We start from the raw sequence: 19,033 nt of genomic DNA on the forward strand, positions 1-19,033 counted from the left end.
AGAGACCAGGGCCCACCGACACCTTGGTCCTGAACTTCTAGCCTCCAGAACTGTGTGAAAATAAGTTCTGTTGTTTGAAGCCACACTACAGCAGCCCTAGGCAACTAATACAGGGGTTTAGATATAATCCCACCATTAGGCGGAGAAGTAGGTGAGCTCTCAAGACAGGCATTTATTGTTCTACAGGCTTACTTGCTCGTGTTTGGAGGGATATCAGTATTCAAATATTTGGAAGTATCATGAACTAGACAGTACTGTATTGGTGTTTTTTATTTTTATTTTTTTTTTAGAAATTTAAGATCCTTTATTTTTTTAAAGAATACAATTTATTTTTTTTAAGATTTATTTATTTATTTATTCATGGAGACACACAGAGAGAGAGAGAGAGAGAGGCAGAGACACAGGCAGAGGGAGAAGCAGGCTCCCTGCAGGGAGCCCGACGTGGGACTCGATCCCAGGACCCCAGGGTCACGCTCTGAGCCAGAGGTAGACGCTCAACTGCTGAGCCACCCAGGCGTCCCTACCCCAAACTTTCTAAACAGGAAACAAACTCATTTTGAGGTCGTGTTGTCAGCTGGAAGAGATTTGAAGTCACTTCCTCCTCTTAAAATTCTACAGGTTAACCTGAAGAATAAATCTGACTTTCCATTGATTTGAAGTGATGGTGAAATGTTGTAAAGGGGGTTTATCTCCTTGGATGAGACTTCAGTCATTCAAACCTACTGGAAACACTCATGCAGGAAAACAAGCTTACTGCCTTGTAAGGTATGGAGCGAACCCCCTCATTTTTGTTAGTCGCTTTATAATTGTTAAATTATATGAATAGATTTCACTCCTCAGTGCTGAAATTTCTTTATGTTTTATGGTTGGCACTTTATTGAACCTAATATTTGAAAAGCCATTGATTTGCTAGCATTTAATTTGCAAGCCTCTTCTCAGATAGGTGCTATATTATGTTGTAACATGATAGAGAAGGGGCAAAGAACTTGGAATGTTGCTGGCATATCCGTTCTTTCCGTTAATAAAACACTCAACTGAGTCATTTTCTCTGGCCACTTTTCCATTGTAAAAAACTTAAATCAAAGAACGTGACTGCTTTTATTGGCAAAACAGTAGATAAATCAGGGATGTAAAAATGCAAGAAGGATTCTGTGTAAGCATGGTGCAGTCAGCTCGCTGGGTGAAAGGTTTTTTCTGTCAATGTTCCTCTGGAGACACTTAGGTTTAAGGAAATGTTTGCACTGCTCTAGAGAAAAAGTTGGCTGTGTGTTTTTCTTTTGTGTTTAGGCCACTCTGGAAGTAATTCCTTTGGGCACAATTATCTAACATATGGTGATTTAGAAAAAGCCCAAAGCAAAGGTCATTTGGATGTTTTAGACAGGAAAGAAGAAAATCCATCTTGGAGAATAAAACGAAGTCAGGAAGGGCTGAGGTACAACTTATGGTCAAAGGAACGTGAAAAGTAAAAGTGAGATAGATTTCAAGCAAAAAAATGCAAGTCAAGTTTTTTGTTTTTCCTTTTCTTTTCTTATCTTGTTTTGCACGAGGACTGTGTGATGTGGAGATTTAAAAAAAAATGCCTCGATCAGAAACATTTGGTGCTGGACAAGGCACGGAAAAGATCAAGGCCAGCTTTGACCTGTGTGTGTGACCCGTGTGGTCACCCGGGCCCCACGCCTAGGAGGGCCCCACACTTGGTTTAATACTCTATTGTTCTCCTAAAAGTCTTCATCATTTCTGAACTCTAGATGCTATATTTTTACTTTAACCCGGGACCTGCAAATTAGATCCCCGGTGCTGCAAAAGATGGTCTATTGCAAACTCCTTTTGTGTGTGTGTGTGTTTTTTTTTTTTAGATGACAAAATAAGGTCCAGAGACAATCAGTGACTCGTTGGTGGAGCTGGGAATAGAACCAGCTCCTCTGCATCCAAACTCCAAAGAGAAGTCATATCCAAGGCGTCTAAACACAGAGAAATGCTTTTCACTTTCACATTGAAAAGAAACTTCTTCATGTATTATCAACAAGCCAAAAAATAGAAAAGAAAAGAAAAGAAAAGAAAAGAAAAAAGAAAAGAAAAAACAAACAAACTAATCTGAAAGGAAGAAGGTTTTGGGCATGCTTGGGACACAAGTAAGGAAGACCTCACATTGATTTTTAAACCCATTTCTAAAAGCAACATTGGCTGCCGTATTCGTTTTCTTCCCTCCGGCGTCAGCCCTCGGATCTTCTGACATCACATACGCTCGCTGTTTTCCGACCCAGAGAGCCAGGCTTGTGTCCAAGCGGAGGATCCAGTGGCCAAATCCCCCCTTGCGCTGTGGCGGACGGGCTGCTCTGCTCTGTGCACCTTCGCCCTTGGTGCCATCCTGGTGAACGTGGATTCAGTTTAACAAGTGCCTTTTTCTTCTTGCATGATGAGGAAGAGGATGAGACCAGTCTAGCACCAGCCAGGCAGCCAACAGCACTGCACGTCAGAACTGAGCACTTGCTGTATTGGGCCGTTTTCTCTTTATTCTTTTTTTTTTCTAATATTTTATTTATTTTTTCACGAGAGACACAGAGAGAGAGGCAGAGACCCAGGCAGAAGGAGAAGCAGGCTCCTTGCAGGGAGCCCGACGTGGAACTCGATCCCAGGACCCGGGGTCACGGCCTGGGCTGAAGGCAGCCACTCAACCGCTGAGCCCCCGGGGCATCCCAGTATTGGACCACTCCTGAGGCTTCCAAAAAGGTACCAAACTCCGAGGAAAGCAGCTCTTGGAGCATCTCACTAAGTTGGGAAACGTCCTCTGGAATTGTGATGTTCTATCTTCAGGCTGACACGGTGATCAGAATTTATACTTCTGGTGGGTTCTGGATGAAAAGAACTATCTTTTTTTTTTTTTTTAAGATTTTATTTATTTATTTGAGAGATAGAGAGCAAGAGAGAGAGAAAGAGAGAGAGAGCATCACTGGGGGGCAGAGGGGCGGAGGGAGAAGCAGACTCCCCACTGAGCAGGGAGCCTGATGTGGGGCTCAGTTCCAGGACCCCGGGATCATGACCTGAGCCGAAGGTGGACACCGCACTGACAGAGCCACCCAGGCGCCCCAATGAAAAGAATGATCTTAAAGAGTTAGTTTTTAACTTTCTTATAAGATTGGAGCAAAAGAGAGGCTTTTAGCCACCCCCTCCCACCCAACTCCCCACGGCTTTGTGATGATGAATAACATCTACGGAAATAAAGAGTTAATCCGTGACTCTGCCCAAAGGCTGTCACCTGAAATTGTCTTGGGCCCGGATGGGCAAAGGAATTCTCGAAATGTATTTTTTTCCTCCATGAGAAACAACCTACTTCCACCTCCCTTGATGTAAATCAGAGATAAATGCACAGGCTAGCATCTGTCTCCCGATCTTGGGGCTGGAGGACCTCCTCATCCTGCGCTCACAATTCAGAGAAGAGGAAACTGAGGTCCGGGGAGGTTGCGGGTTACCTGAGGTCATTCGGCCATTTGCAAGCAGAAGTGGGCCCCTGACCCCCAGGGCAGGCGTCTTTCTCAGGGTGCGCCCGTTGGGTCGGGGAGGTTCTGGGGGAGGAGGTGGGTCTCTCCGGTGACCCTGAAACATTGAAGCACTAACTCCTAGTCCTTGGGTGCCCAAGGTGCACACCTCGGGGCTGTGTGTCCCCCCGCGCCCCAGCCCCATGCCGTGACCACCTCGCAGACAGCACAGGGGGCAGGAAGGAAGAGAGCTGATGGCTGGGGCACCTGGGAGCCAGGGCACCTGAGGGCCAGGGGGCAACCTAGAGCCGGGGCACCTGAAAGCCGGGAGGTACCTGGGAGCTGGGGGACACCTGGGAGCCAGGGCATCTGAGAGCCAGGACACCCAAGAGCCGGGCACCCAAGAGCCAGGGCACCCCAGAGCCGGGGGACCCCAGAACCGGAACAATAACAGGCGGCCCGCTGCCCCCGAAGCATCCTGCCCCCTGCCGCAGTCCTTCTGAGAGCCCTGAAGCCGCGAGCCCCCCACGCTTGGACGCCGCACACAGGCCAGGCTGCAGCGACTCCTCAGCGGGGCCGCCGTCTAGAGCGCCGTCAGCTCTGCAGGGACGCATGGTGGGCAGCTCCCTGGGCTCCGAGACCCGGGGAAGTACGGCCGTGTCACCAATGTGGGAGCGCCTGTAATTGCTGTTTTGCCCAGGTTGGCCTTGCTGGGGTTGGCGTGGAAGTGAAGTGGGCGCGGGCCGGGAAGGTTCCGCGGCCTCTGGCCCTGGCAGGCTTGCAGGTGCCTCCACTTTTGAAGCAGCTCCAGCGTGACCGGGGAGTCCACACCAGGGTGGCCAGGGTGCCTTCCGTCCTTCTGGTGGTACGACTTCCCCACCTACACGGAGAGAGCAACGGAGCACGGTGGTGTGCGTCCGGGTACCGCGGCTCACGCTCCAGCCCGCCAGCTCCACGCTCCTCGGGGACTTGGCTTCGTGTGGAAGAGTGAACCGCCTTGGGGCGCCGGGTGGCTCTCGGGCCGAGGTCAGGCCTCGGGGTCCTGGGTGGTGCCCGGCTCCGCGCTCAGCAGGCTCCCCGGAGGCTGGCCCTGTCCCTCGCCTCCCGCCCCGCTGGCCACCTGCGGCCGTTGTCTCCCTCTCCCTAGAACAAATAAACACATCTTTCAAAAATTAATAAAAGTAAACCACCTTAAAAAAAAGAAAGAAAGCAACCCCCCCCCCCACCATGCACCACCCCTCACTCTGCCTCTTTAGGAGGGAGGCAATCAGGCTGAGAGGACACCTGCTCTGCGACCCGCGGTCCCCGCCCTGCGTGCTGGCCTCTCCTGGGCCCTTGACGCGGCTCCCGCGGGACGCTCCCGATGCTCCCAGTTTTCCTTCTCCCTTCTGACATCCTGTTTGGCTTCCGACCGTCCTCCGTGTTCCTGACTGTTAGCCTGTTTTTCTCATTCACGCCTAGTGTACTGATGCCCCAAATCCCTTCAAATCCGCAGCTATAAAAATGCCTCAATTCTTCCTTCTCTGAATCCAAATGCTCACTAATTTCGGTGGATTTAAGCCCAGGATAAGGTGAGCACAGCATTGTATCTTTAATTAGGCACTTTTCAAATCTCCTGTGGTATGTAGAGTTTGGATTACTAAATTATGCCGAAAGCATTTCATGGGCCGGGGTTGGGGGAAGGTGGTGCGTGTGAAGATTAAGAAGTCGTGGTTTCTAAATCGCTTTAAAAGTCTAGAATGCAAGGTGTTTTGCAGATGTATGGTGATGCCCTATGAACAGACGAGGCCTTAGAACACAGAAAAATCTCCGTTTTGAGAACATGTCTCGTCCGACTGCGCCGACGAGGATGCCCGTGCTGCGGTGGCCCCGGACCCTGACAGGGCAGGCCGCTGCGACCCAGCCCGCCACCCTGCCATCCATCAACCCTGTTGGGTAGTCATCACGTGTCAGGGACCCTTCTAGGCCCTACAGGTTAAAAAAAATCTCCTTCAAGGGGCTCTCCCCAGGACGCACGTACGTGTGCGGGGCGAAGGCTGGGCAGTGACAGGCACCTGTAGCAGCAGGTGCCGTGTGACGGGGCAGCAGGTGTGGAGAAGGCGGAGAGGAGGGCAAGGTCGCAGCTCCATGGAGGTTCAGTGAGGCACCGGGAGGGAGGTGACATCTGGGTGAGACTTGAAGGGGAACTGTTGGGTTTTGTTTAATCCATTTTTAAATTTTAGACTCTGCTTAAAGACACAGAAGGTCCTAAAAACAGCACAGAGTGCCCTCACTTCTCTCTCCCTTGCTTTCGCCATCCCCGACAGCACGGTTGTGGACGACCGGACCGACATGGGCACGCTGCCCTCTCCGTGCGCCCCCCGGGATGTCCCCAGCTTTCCGGTACGTCCTCCTTGCGTCTCAGGCCGCATCCGGGGGAACCAGTGTTGCCTTGAGTCGTCGTGACTCTTCGGTCGCCTCTGGCCTGAGTCAGTTCCTCGGTCTTCACTGTCTCCCGCCTGGGAGCCCGGAGTGTGCTGGCCATACAGCCTGGCCCCCGGTCCCCGCCTGACTGATGTCCTTCCCGTGGTTAGAACAGAGCTACGAGTTCTGGGGAGGAGTGTCCCACAGGCACCCCGTCCCCCCGCCCCGGGCACCTGCGGGAGGTCTTGGGGTGTGTCAGCCAAACAGGAGCATTTTCACGGGGGAAATTGCTCCATAGGTGAAAGGAGGCCACATGGGTGAGGTGTGGGTGTGCACAGTGTGGGGTCCGTGTGGCTGGAGGCGGGCGCCCGCCAGGGAGGAGTGGGATGAGCGGGTGGTAGGGCACTTCCACGTCGTGAGGCGTTCCGTGGAACCTGACGGTGTCCAAGCTTGGCACCTGGTGGTTAGGGTGATGGGGGAAAGCCTAGCTCCCACAAAGGGCCGGGAAGCGGAGGCCCAGGGGATGAAGAGGACGGCCAGAGGTTGAACCGACAGGTGGCCGAGCCAGGGCTTGGCTGCGGTGCCCGGCTCCCACCCCAGGGGCTGCGCTCCTCACTGTGCTCCCTGCCCTTGGGGGAGGCCCAGGAACACCCAGTGGGCGCCTGGAGCACTGCCTGGGAGTCCCGTGAGCCTGGTGGACCCCCACGCTCCGTCCCAATGTCCCACCTAAGCCTGTGCTTAACAAACCCGGCAAAGCAAAAGTCAACTCTTACTTCCAAAGAGAATAAAGAAAGCTCTTCCATGAAGGTCTGGGGACGTTTTCTTCTGTGCTGCTCCTCCCCCAGTGCCGGCCCCCCACACGTCCCTAAGGGAAGCGCACCCTGTGGTCCCAAGGGCCGGGGGGCGCCGGGCGGTCCCTCCCAGCAGGTGCTCCTGAGCGTGCCCCGTGCCCTGCGGGTGATGGAGCAAGTACGAGGGCAACTGCTCACCTGACGGGTAGAGACGGAGGAGAGAACGTGGAAGAGCAGAGAAAGTCCCTCTCCTTCTTCCTCAGTGAACTCTGGGACTGGCCCTTCACGAGGTCAGAAAGGAGCCACAGTTGGCTACTCGGGAGGTCCCCTTAGACTTGACATTTTGGGATTTGACGTTTTCCTGTTCATTCCACAAACACGTTATGTGCCCCCCCCTCCCCCCCCGAGTCTGGGTCTGCACGGCAGCAAGAGCGGAAGACGAGCAGAGTCAGCAGGGTTCCTTGCTTCTAAGAAGCGAGCGGAGAGGCAACAGCATCTACACAGCGTGGAAGAGGGGCGGTATCACTCATCTGGCCAGGGGCACGCCCGAGTGCCCGTGCATGGAGGGTGTCGGGAGCCGCGGGCGTGCAGCGGACAGGTCCTGCCCAGGCCTCCAGCCAGGGCCGCCCACCTCCCCCCAGTGGGGGCACAGGCTCGGGGGGAGCCCCCTAGCATCTGGCCTTCTGCAGCGCATCCTCCAGGCAGGCCGGCCCTGGGCTCTTCAGGATTTTGCCTGACTTCCCACTCTTGCAACTTGATCTTGGAAGTACGTAGCCGTATGCCTAATCCCTTAAAATGTGTTGAAAGCATAACAGCATTTGGTCTGTGATCGGCAACAGATTCCCTTGAAACTAATTTTTATGCAGCTCAAGACTGAGTGGAAACATCCCACTGTACTTAATGCAGTGTTCCTATAAAACTGCAGGGATTTTTCTTTTCTTTTCTTTTCTTTTTTTTTTGAGAAAAGAAGATTATCTGTTGATCTTTGATAGTCACTTGTTCACAGAGCTCTGTCAATATACTGTGTCACATGGCTCCCTTATAGTTTCCAAAGCCATTAAATACTAAAGAAAACAGGATTTTTCCAGCTCTGATCTCATTATGTGTACAAATTCCAAGAGCAGCCTCCCAGAAAATAAAAGTTTTTATACAACGGAGTGGATGTGTTCATGAAAGATATATTGTTTATTTTCTTGGCACGGAGCTAACTCTAAAATAAGATTACTTAATTGAAGAAAACATTTCCTGACATGCTGAGAAGCAACATTTGAACCAAATCTCCTCTCTCTTAGATTAAGTCTAGGGTGGATGTGTTCTAGGCTATTTAATCCATGTGAATCTCAAACAAAATCATTTTAACTACTGAGGCATTTAGTTGGTAAAGCAAAATGTAACTCAATACTATAGGCAACAACTTGTAATCAATTATGATTTTTAGTTGGGAAAGATCCTGCAGTTTGTTATTACAGTAGTGGCTTATTTATTTATTTATTGGCACAAAAAATCTTAAATCTGGAAGCGTTCAATTCACTTTTTCATCACACTTGGCTGCTCCTGGCTTTGGTTTGCAGGATAACTTAGCTCATTTTTAGTGGTTCCTTTATTCTATTTTTAGGACTTGGGGATCAGCATCACGGTATATAATATTACCTAGTACTATATATTAAATATTTTTAGTATATATAGCACATATAGTATTGTATGTTTTTTTTTTTAGATTTTATTTATTTATTCACGAGAGACACAGAGAGAGAGGCAGAGACAAAGGCAGAGGGAGAAGTAGGAGCCCAACGTGGGACTTGATCCCAGATCCTGGGATCACCCCTTGAGCCAAAGGCAGGGGGCCCAACCGCTGAGCCACCCAGGTGTCCCACTATTGTATGTTTGTGGTGTACATATATATATATTAATATTATCTATTATATGTAGTAATATTTACATAATTAAAACTAGTCTATGTACTGTGGTAGAAGAAGTCAGTTGTCCATCAAAAGACCTTTGCTCTTACTTTCTGGGCGCATGACCACTTGAATAGAAGAGATTTCCCAGTCTTTCTTGGAGTTGGGTAAGGCCACGTGATGAGGTTCTCATTTACGGACCGTGAACAAAAACGATGTGTGCCATCTCCAGGGCCAAGGTCTTATATGCTGGGTGGGCCTCCTCTGTACCCCCTTGACCTTTTCTGCTCACTGGAATTTGGCTGTGGAGCCAGCTTTGACCTGGTGGGGGAAGACAGTGCCCTGGGATGATGGAACAGTACGAGGGGAGCGTGGGTCCCTGGACATTCATGTGAAGCACAGCTGGGCTGCCCACTGGGCTGCTCACCTCTGAGCGGTTACATATAAGGCAAGTGAAGTCCCCTCTTCTTTATGCTGCTGCCATATCAATCAGTCCGGGTTCAATTGGAGAAGCAAAGAAGCAGATATATGTGTGGTAAGGGATTTATCACAGGGATTTGATCTTAAGCAATCGTGGGAGCTGGTTAAGCCATTTCTGTAAAGGCCATCTTTGTGATTGATGCTGGAAAGCCAAGTCCAGAGCAGACGGTAGAGAAGGCAAGGGGAGCACGAATCAGGGTAGAGTAGGATAAGGCGGAGGTAATGCTGTTCAGAATGGCACAACAGTGGGGACGTTATTCTGAAAGTCCGTGGTTCAAATGTTGGAGAGGATGCGGAGAAAAGGGAGCCCTCTTACACTGTTGGTGGGAATGTGACCTGGTGCAGCCACTGTGGAAAACTGTGTGGAGGTTCCTCAAAGAGTTGAAAATAGACCTGCCCTATGACCCAGCAATTGCACTGCTGGGGATTTACCCCAAAGATACAGATGCAGGGAAACGCCAGGACACCTGTACCCCGAAGTTTCTAGCAGCAATGTCCACAATAGCCAAACTGTGGAAGGAGCCTCTGTGTCCACTGAAAGATGAATGGATAAAGAAGATGTGGTTTATGTATACATGGAATATTACTCAGCCATTAGAAACGGCAAATACCCAACATTTGCTTCAACGTGGATGGAACTGGAGGGTATTATGCTGAGTGAAGTAAGTCAATCGGAGAAGGACAAACATTATATGTTCTCATTCATTTGGGGAATATAAATAATAGTGAAAGGGAATATAAGGGAAGGGAGAAGAAATGTGTGGGAAATATCAGAAAGGGAGACAGAACATGAAGACTCCTAACTCTGGGAAACGAACTAGGGGTGGTGGAAGGAGAGGAGGGCGGGGGGTGGGGGTGAATGGGTGATGGGCACTGAGGGGGGCACTTGACGGGATGAGCACTGGGTGTTATTCTGTATGTTGGCAAATTGAACACCAATAAAAAATAAATTTATTATTAAAAAAAAAAGAGCATGCTGGAAAAAAAAAAAAGTCCGTAGATAGTGGTTGAGATAGAAACATCACAGGCAAGGAGAGTCGGCATCCATTCTGGTGAGAACACAGTGCTGCTCCTTCCGTTGTAGAAACAGCCCAACGTAATCAACTGGTCATGAGGCAGCTGGCTGAGTCCCCTGGGGAATTTGGGGCACACTAGGACCATCGGAAGTTTGGGCACGCATCGGACGTCCGTGTTGCTGAGCCCACGCATAACCATCCTTCCTGCTGTGGCCATCTTGCTCTTGAGCCCATTGGGCACTACCAAGCGTGAGTAGAGAACGATGCTGATCAACATCCACAGAATGGGTTGTCCTCTCCACTGGAGGCCGCCTTTCTGTGAGCATTCGCGTAAGGTACAAACATCTCACGTGCTCTACCCAATTCAGAAAAGTCTATCCACAGACTCCTTCCTTGGGAATATCCTTGTCGCCAGTTTTCCAGTCATGTTCCTTCTAAGTCCCTCATCATCCTGCCAAACCATTAGCCAAAGGGCCTGAATCATTGTGGTTCATACGTGTGGCCATTCCCCTTCCAGAGGTAGCAGGTGGTATGAACTGACCTGCTGACCTTGGAGACCTACTTTCAGCTACTTCCAAAGGACTCTACTATGTTTCTGGGAAACTTGTAGCAAAGAATAGCTTCCAACCTACCTTTGGCTCATAAACACTAATCCCCAAATACCGTAGCTCTTACACGTGCGCTATAACACAAAGTCTTAAACAGGGTGGGCAGGCACCCCATCAATCTTTGTGCAGTGAACGAGTAGCCCTGGCACTTGCCCATGCAACTGCTGAGCCTTAGAAAGCAGCCAAATGCAGAACAGGGCTATGAATCTGCTTAGCAGCTGAGAGTGCGTGACACGCGAATGCTTGCAGCCAGCACATCTGTACTGATTGACTACTGTGTACCTGGGTACTATTCCACAATAAATCTTTTTATACCCATTGTTGAGCTGGGTCAATTTTAAGGACACACGATAGCAATTATATAATACTACATTTCTTTCTTCCCCAGGTTAAGCACATGTGTGTATCTGGGCTTGGAGTTGTAACTGCTGCCTCAGACGTGCTCAAAGGAGAAGAAGGGACTTGATGGGTTCCTGGTAATCACACACCCAGGCTGCTGAAGCAGCATGCTCTTAAGCTGTGGCAGGTTACGGCCCAGATCTGACGTGGGTCTTGTTCAACACCCTTGAACTTTCCTTGGTGTTTGGCACATGACAGAGCTTTATGAACAATCATTGACACCGTGAACACATTGGTCACCGGGACCCTGTCAGATGCTAGGAACCTTCTGAGATGCCGCAAGGAGCCCAACTGTGGGAGCAGAGGGAGCGCAGCATCGCAGACCAGCGCTGGGCCGGGGCGGTTGTAGGCCAGCTTTAGCTTTGTCCCTGCCTCGCTACGTGACCAGGGGTGAGTCTTGGTTTCTGGAGTGAGGGTGTTCGAGAGTCAGAGGGCAGCCTTGAGAAGCCTCTCGTGCTCTTTGAACGGCACGGTGTACTGAAGAATCCATATTTGGATACCTTTTGGGACATGGTGTGCTAGTTACCCCTCCTTCCTATTACTTCTGTGCATTTTTACTACTGGGCATGGTTAGGGGCCCAGTTCTAGATGTTTCCACCTGGGCTCCTGGCCTGCTTCCCGACCCGGTCCGTGCTGTCTTACTACTGGATCCAACATAAGAACTTCTTGTGATCTTCCTACTATGTGTTTTTAAAAATTCCTTTCTGGGGGTATAACCCCACAGCACTGCTGTTAACACTCAGTAAAACTTTTCTTTTTTCCTGGTAGCTGTTAAGCTTCAACATCAGATTATAATGCACAGCAGCAGAATATTTTGCACACGCCTTCCTTGCTAGGCAGGAGGGAGTCCCCCTAACTCATCAGCCTTGGGCAGAGTGCAGACCTAGCTTTCATCGTCACTGGGGGAGAAACGGTGCTCAAGCAACCCTTCTGGTACTTCAGAAACAGCCCTGTCCCTTAGAAACATTCGAGTGCTTCCCAGACACGGGCGCCTGAGTGGCTCAGCGGGCTGAGTGCCTGAGTCTTGGTTTAGGCTCAGGTCACGCTCTCACAGCATGGGGGATCAAGCCCCTGTTCGGGCTCCGTGCTTAGTGAGGGGCCTGCTTCAGATCCTCTTTCCCTCTCCATCCTGCTCTGGCGCTTGAGCACTTTCTTTCTCAAATAAATCTAAAAAATAAATAAATAAATAAATAAATAAATAAATAAATAAATAAATCCCTTTAGAAAAAACATCTCTCAGACGGATAGACGAGACGAAGTAAAAGACGTGAGGCTTAAATAAGCAGTTTTGAATTAGAAATGAGTGCAGAGTTACTCATAGGTATGTTTGCCATTTTCTCACATCTTCGAGCTCCAGTACTTTATCAGACAAGCCTTCCGTTTGTGAATTGAAAATGTAACTAACTTGATACATATTTTGTCTGACAAATCCAGACTAATACTCCTCTGGATTCAAAAAGGAAAAGAAAAAAACAAACAAACAAATACAACCAACAACCGTGTTCAAACCCCACAAGACAGAGGGCAGGGCAAAGAATTCTTGGGTCTCTTACAATCTAAAACAGCAACGTTGACCCCAGCCTGGAAGCTGAAAGTCTCAGGGTGAGCTCGGAATGCCGTGAGCTCGGAATGCCATGAGCATGGTGACGTTTGACTTATTACGTGGATGGGAGGGTGGCGTCTGTTGGGTGCTGAGCAGAGCATGTGGGGGGGATATTTCTCCATAAGCACAGGAAAGGCCTCCTTTCCGAGCTCCAGTAGATGTTCTCCAGTAGCATCCCAGCCAGACTTCCCCCTCCTGATTTCCCTTGCCGTTTGTAGGCAAACGAACCTAGAGGCTTTCACTCTACCCACCAGGAAACAAATCTAGAGACGGCTTGGAAGGTAAACATGCAGAAGAACCTGGGCCCTCGTGGATTAGACCCTGAGGTGGCACAGCGGTCGTCCCACGGGGTGGAGTTGGGTCATGAACTGCAGAGTAGCAAGGCGTGTTTATTGGTGCATCTCAGGCCTCTACTTCGTACGCTATGATCTCCATCAAGTGACGTGATTAGGAAGTAAAGATGTGAAAATTTGTCTGAACAGAGAAGGAGAAATGTTATTTAATACATATATCTGGACTACGAAGTGAGATAGGTGTTAGGAAAATAGAGGTGAGCAAGAAGAGAGGGGGTCCCTGCCCCGTGGCCTCACCGGGGGTTGCAGGAGCACGCACCAGTCACGTCACCTGTGGCTACTCTTGCCTTTCACCGCCCTTGCGAGGCTCGTGGGGATACACAAGTGCGTTGATTCGCTGTGGTTTCTTCTTCTGTTGGGCCACGTCCTAAGTCCCTATTTGTTGTACTCTTGGCTCCTTGGAGCAGAATGTTCACCTCTGCTACAGGGCTTCAGCAAAGTTGGAAATATTTGTTGATTGAAAGAAAAATGAGTGAATCCGTGTCTTATTTTAGCTAAATCAAGAGCCTATCGTATTTGCCCCCAAAGTTCAAGCCAAAGTGATCATCTAAAGTCAATCCAGCCCTGTGGTGTCACGTGGTAGCTCTGAGAAGGACAACGAGAGAGATTCCAGGTCAGTTCGTAAGAATGATCCCACAAAACTGTACGGGTTTGCACAGATGTGGGCTATCACATGAGCAGCGGAGGGGTAATGACTTCATCTCTTCCTTTAAGCACAAGTGGAAGGTAACGCCCTCCCCTATTTTCATCATCTTCAGCGGAGGCCATCCGAACCTAATCGTGTTGTAAGGGTTCCCAACGTCAGGGTGACAGCGGTGACGGAGATGCCCCTGCGGAGACACACAGTTAGAGAGCAAGCACCTAGAATCCACAGCGAGAGAATGTCTGTTTTCCGGGGTAGGACTCAGGAGTCTCGCACCAGGTAAAATCTTAGGGCAAGTCCTTTTTAAATTCATTTTTATATCCCTCAGAGCAATCGGCACAGTGTCTTACAAAAAAATGTGGTGTCAGGAAGATCCTGTAAAGCAAAGAGGATTTCTACATTTGTTTGGGAAATGGGATAAAGTTCACCCCTGCAGTTCACTCCCACATCTCTTAGGTTAAAAGTAAACTTTTCCTCTGGCTCTCTTTTTGGGTCTTGTCTCTACATTTTTCTCTTCAAAAGAAAGAATTTAGAAAACCACCCTCCTTCAATGTCCCCAAACCGTTCTCCCTAAACCGGAACACTCCCATGAGTTACTGTTTCTACCACTTCCTGGGAAGGTGCGTTTCCTTGTGGCAGCTTTTGGGAAACTGCTTCCCCACCTGAGAGCCGGGCGGGCGCCTGGAAGGGCCTTCCCTGGGTCCTTCCTCGCGTCACCGTCAGAGTGTCCGTGTGACTTGAGCGGGCCACTTTGTAGCGATGGTGCTTTGGAGTGAACTCTTTTGGAACCCTGAAATCAGTTGAATTTAGTTGGAAATGCCTCAGTGGGGACCCCTGGGGGGCTCAGTGGTTGGGCATCTGCCTACGGCTCAGGTTGAGACTTTGGGGTCCCAAGATCGAGTCCTGCATCAGGACCCTGCACGGAACCTGCTTCTCCCTCTGCCTGTGTCCCTGCCTCTCTCTGTGTGTCTCTCATGAATAAATAAATAAAATCTTGAAAGAAAGGAAGAAAGAAAGAAAGAAAGAAAGAAAGAAAGAAAGAAAGAAAGAAAGAAAGAAAATGCCTCAACGGGTCAGAAGTAGCCTACACATTAGTAGGCCTCTCAGGATGAGATTCTGAAATGTGCCAAGTTTTTTAAGAAACCATGCGAGACAGAAGAGCTCCGACCTCCGGGTGGCGTCAGCGGCCCCGGAGCTGCTTCTCCGTGGGCTGGGGGCCTCCGTCCACCTCCCCGCCCGCTGGCCCGGGAAGAGCCTCCCAGCGCTGCCTCCACCAGGCGTCACCCCACACCCTGCACCCTCCCATGGGTTGGGAGGCCACGCAGATCACGTGGCCTCAGAACACCAACGACCACCACGGCTCCTAGAGCGCAGCACCTGTGGCCTGTGACCTAACCCCGGGCTGGAAGCCCTGTGATGACGGCGCTTTTCATTTAGTGTTTACTTCTACCAAAGGCAGGGCGCAGGCAGGTAGAGAGGCGAGGGGTTGCGGAGGCTCGCGTGAAAGACAGAAAGCCATTGGCCTTGAAGAAATAAAAAGGATTTTATGAAACATTATGATCTCTTATGCCAATAAATTAGATAATCTGGTTAAAATGGCAAAGTTTTAGAAAGACATGGAATGCTGATTTTAGTAATTTGAATCTTATATCTTTTTGTCTTAGTCTAGCAAAAGAATTGTCAACTTTGTTGATCTTTTCAAAGAACCAACTTTTGGCTTCACTGATTTTTCTCTTTTTTTTTTTTTTTTTACTATTCTCTATTTCATTTCTTTCCACTCTAATTTTTACTTTCTTCTTTCTGCTTGCTTTGGATTTAGTTTCCTCTTTTTTTTTCTATTTTTTAAGGTCAAGGGTTAATTATGCATTTAAAAGTCACTCTTTTTTCTTAAAATAGGCATGGACAGCTATAAATTTCCCTCTAAAAACTGTTTTAACCACATCCCACAAATTTTAGTATGCTCTGTTTTTGTTTTCATTAATCTCAAAGTATTTTCTAACTTCCTTTGTGATTTCTGCTTTATCTCATTGGTTGTTTAAGAATGTTTAGTTTCCACATATTTGTGAATTTCTTAAATTTCCTTCTGTTATGGCTTTACAATTGCATTTTCTTATAGTTGGAGGACATACTTTATATGATTTAAACTCATTAAAATTTGCTTTAAAAAAAAGAAAGAAAGACAGAAGGCCTCGACTGGCCCACCTCTCACTTCCGGAGGGCAAACCCACTGGGCAGATCTTTGCCATTTGCATCTGCATCTCTGAGTCCCGTGGTTTTTATTGCTACCTCTTGAATTGTCACTTTTAAATATTACCTGTTGACCTCCAGGGTGGAAGATAAGGATCTAACACTCTTACTCTTTCCTACAACCCCTATTCACCTGACCAGTCACCTTCTCAAATGGTTTCACAGGCCTTCAGTGACACTGACAGCTTAGCTCTGTCGTCCACTGTGATTGCTTTTTTGCTTTCCTCCACAACTTACTGTGGCATTAATGATCTTTTTTGTTGGCTTGGTTTTCTGTATATTTATCACCAAATAAACCCCAAACTCTCCTTCAGTGTGGAAATCTCTCAATATGTTCAAACACATTAGACATTCTGTCAGAAGTTACAATCTTGATTGTTTGGCCCCTAGACGGGTCACATATTCATTGGCTTGGGATTTTCCTTCTGCTGTCAACCTGGGGGTTACCGTGGCCTCTGTCTTATGTTGAACTCCCTGTTTCTTAGACCTTATGTCTCCCTCTTTCTTAATTTATTCATTTGTTTTGCTGGAACACATCCTCCAGTAGCTTTTTGAGAAAGCGTAAATGGTAAATATTTTGAGAATTGCACCTCTGAAAATATCTTTATTTTACTACTCTGCTTGATTAATATTGGGGCCATTTGGCCAATTGGCCAATGTTGGCCAATTTGGGGCCAAATTCTAGGTCGGGAATAATTTTCTGTCAGGAATGGAAGATGTTTCTTCTTGGCCTTCATATTTCTAGCGTTACTGTTGAGAAATCAGAATCTATGCTAATTCCAGGCACTTTGTACCTATATTTTAGGAACGGTGTCCTAAAATGTTAAAATTTCACAGTGATAGGCCTGGGTGTGTATCTATTTTTATCCACTGTGGCCAATACCTGGTAGGTGTTTGGTTCTGTTAAATTTAACGAGCTGTTGGATGATCCCTTCCTGTTTTCTCTGTCTTTTTCTGGAACTCCTCATCAGATGATGAATGTCCTGAGCTAGTCCTCCAAATTTTTTTTTTAAGATTTTGTTTATTTATTCATGAGAGACACAGAAAGAGAGGCAGAGACACAGGCAGAGGGAGAAGCAGGCTCCATGCAGGGAGCCCGATGCGGGACACGATCCTGGAACTCCAGGATCACGACCTGAACTGAAGGCAGATGCTCAATCGCTGAGCCACCCAGGCGTCCTAGTCCTCTAAATTTCTTACTGGATCTTTGCTACTTGCTATCCCTTTGTTTTACCTTTAGGGATATTTCTGAACTTCATTTTTAAACCTTTTTATTGGGATTTTTATTTTTCATTTCCTACTTTTAATTCTCTGAATGTTCTTGTTGTATATGTAATATCTTGTTCTTGTTTCACATATGTGATAGTAATGTCCTCAAGATTTCATCTCCTTGAGTTATTTTCTTCCAAGTCGTTGTGTATTTGTTTGATGATCTGGCATCTTTCTTTCCCAATAGAAGTCCTCCTAAAATGTTGGTGATCTTGTCTCTCTCTTCCTACATAACAGAAGCGTGCTACAAAGCTGATAGGAAGCTCTGTACACAAGGACTTGTCAAACTCTGAGCTTCTCAGTGCTGTGATCTGGCTAGGCCATTTCATAGGTGCATCCCTGGTGTCAGTCTCTGGGGCTTTTCTCTTGAGCTTGCCAGATTCCCCCAAAGAAGTCTTTTCTAATTGGGAGTGTGGAGTGGGGGACAAAATATTGTGGGGTTAATTTCAACATGGTGTCAGTTTTCATTTATTCACTCTGTTTTCAGGACAGTTTTTCTACCCTGGCTATCCTTGTTGTTCCAAAGGCCAACCAATCCTTGTCCTATTCTCTTCAGGAAGTAAGTTTCTGGTTTTCTGTTAGAGTAGTCGCAGGAGATATATGGGGGTCTCACTGCTTCTGAGCGAGCTCACCCAATCCTCTGGGTTTTAGCCCCAGGGGTAACCGGTACTGCCAGTGCTTAGACATTTGGGGGATTCCATGGACATGAATTAGATCCTTGGGTCTGCTAAGTCATTACCAGTCCTCGAAATGCTTTACAGTTTCTAAAATGTTATTGTTTCTCCTTTTCTCTTTGTTTACTTTTGCTCTTTGTTTTTATGTTTAATCCCTTAGTTGTCACTTTAGTGGAATTTCTGGAGGAAGTGGAGACAAATCTGTGTATATAGCTAGTTATTCTAAACTGGAACTGCAGGGAGCCTGACGCGGGACTCGATCCAGGGTCTCCAGGATCAGGCCCTGGGCTGCAGGCGGCGCTAAACCGCTGTGCCACTGGGGCTGCCCTGATGTATTTTTTTAAGAGAAAAAATTGTTCTATGGAAAAAGCTTTCCATGTGTGTTTGACACGCATAGAGTCTAGGACCTAATGCAAGTTGCTAAACGAAAAGGAAAATGATATCTTTGTCAGTTCTCCCCAATATCCGATCTGTAGGTTGAATCCTCTATTCCTATCACTGCCCTGTTGGTCAGAAGTCTTGAGGATAGTCCTCTGCCCTTGGGTCTATGCTGATGAGAATGTCGCTCCACCATATTCACCCGTGGCCGCTTGCTGCTTAAGAACAGAGAGGCTAAAATGGGTGAAGGAAAGACACTGGGAATGAAGCAGAGGACCTGAAACTCCGTTCCGTGCATCACTTCCCTTACCCTGTGGCACAGCCAGGAAGCGCCCCCTCCAGCTGCCCCCCTTTTAAAAAGAATATTTTATTTATTTGAGAGAGAGAGAACATGAGCAGGGGGAGGGAGAGAGGGAGAAGCAGACTGCTTGTTGATCACAGAGCCCAATGTGGGGCTTGACCTCAGGACCCGGGGATCATGACCTGAGCTGAAGGCAGGTGCTTAACCCACTGAGCCACCCAGGGCCCCTCCAGCAGCCCCTCTGAGCTCTCCTTTCCCTGGTCTCCTTCATGACTCCAGGACAAAAGGGGAAGCACGCACTTCATCAGCGGTAAGGACTGCCCCACCCATGGGGTCAGGGGCTAGAGTTTGGCCAGGGCACTTCTTGGCAGCAGTGGCTGACCACATCCCCGCAATGAGATAGTTTAACATGCCTCACGTTTCTACCACTTTTTTGGAAGGGAAAAAAGAAAAAAAGATTTTAAATTCTTCAAAGCTAAGAGCTCCCAACAGGA

At 48.3% G+C, this 19,033-nt stretch overlaps 1 long non-coding RNA gene across 1 annotated transcript; it reads left to right on the forward strand.

Moving 5' to 3' along the window:
• Positions 1-625: 625 nt before the first annotated feature.
• Positions 626-2,267, forward strand: LOC140597289 (uncharacterized). The gene is made up of 2 exons (XR_011999151.1): positions 626-765; positions 1,857-2,267. It is a non-coding gene; the product is annotated as an uncharacterized lncRNA (long non-coding RNA).
• The last annotated feature ends 16,766 nt before the right edge of the window (positions 2,268-19,033 follow it).

Source organism: Vulpes vulpes, unplaced genomic scaffold (genome assembly GCF_048418805.1).
Source record: "Vulpes vulpes isolate BD-2025 unplaced genomic scaffold, VulVul3 u000000652, whole genome shotgun sequence".
Classification (NCBI taxonomy): Eukaryota; Metazoa; Chordata; class Mammalia; order Carnivora; family Canidae; genus Vulpes; species Vulpes vulpes.